Genomic DNA, 545 nt, shown 5'->3' with positions numbered 1-545 from the left:
CCACTCAGAAGCTCTTCATGAGGAGGCCTGTTCACACTAGCGACGTGTTTATTTTATTTTCGTGTTTCCACCCATCCTGGAGGGATGATCCTTGTATAAATACCTCCCTATGTGTAAGCTATTGACAACTTTTTATGAATTGAGATAATCCAAGTGATTTTCGCAGCCGAGCTGCTGAGTGCTTACTCAACCCTTGTTCTTCCTCGTTCTTCTTGGACTTGTGAAGAGATTCCTCTGCGATCCACTAGTTCGTGCTTTGCGAGTTTCAGTACGGCTGCCTCGCCTTGTGTGGATTAGCTCCGGTTGTGGTTCTGCGGTCGTTCGGAGATCGAGTCGAAGTCTTCGCGGTTTCGGTGTCTCTCTCCCCGTCGTTTGGTCGCATCCAACCTTGGTTAGGTATAAAGCTAGTTATCCCCGCTGTTTCTACAGCGAGTTATCTTGTTCTTAAACCTACTGTCGTGAAGATCGGGTCATCCTCTTACCGATTCATATCGGTACTTATCACAAGCAATTTTAAAACTTTAAAAAGTTGTAATTCTTAAACC

This window comes from Panicum hallii, chromosome 1 (genome assembly GCF_002211085.1).
Source record: "Panicum hallii strain FIL2 chromosome 1, PHallii_v3.1, whole genome shotgun sequence".
Classification (NCBI taxonomy): Eukaryota; Viridiplantae; Streptophyta; class Magnoliopsida; order Poales; family Poaceae; genus Panicum; species Panicum hallii.
The sequence above is the reverse complement of the archived record's forward strand: the minus strand, read 5'-3'. Positions refer to the sequence as shown.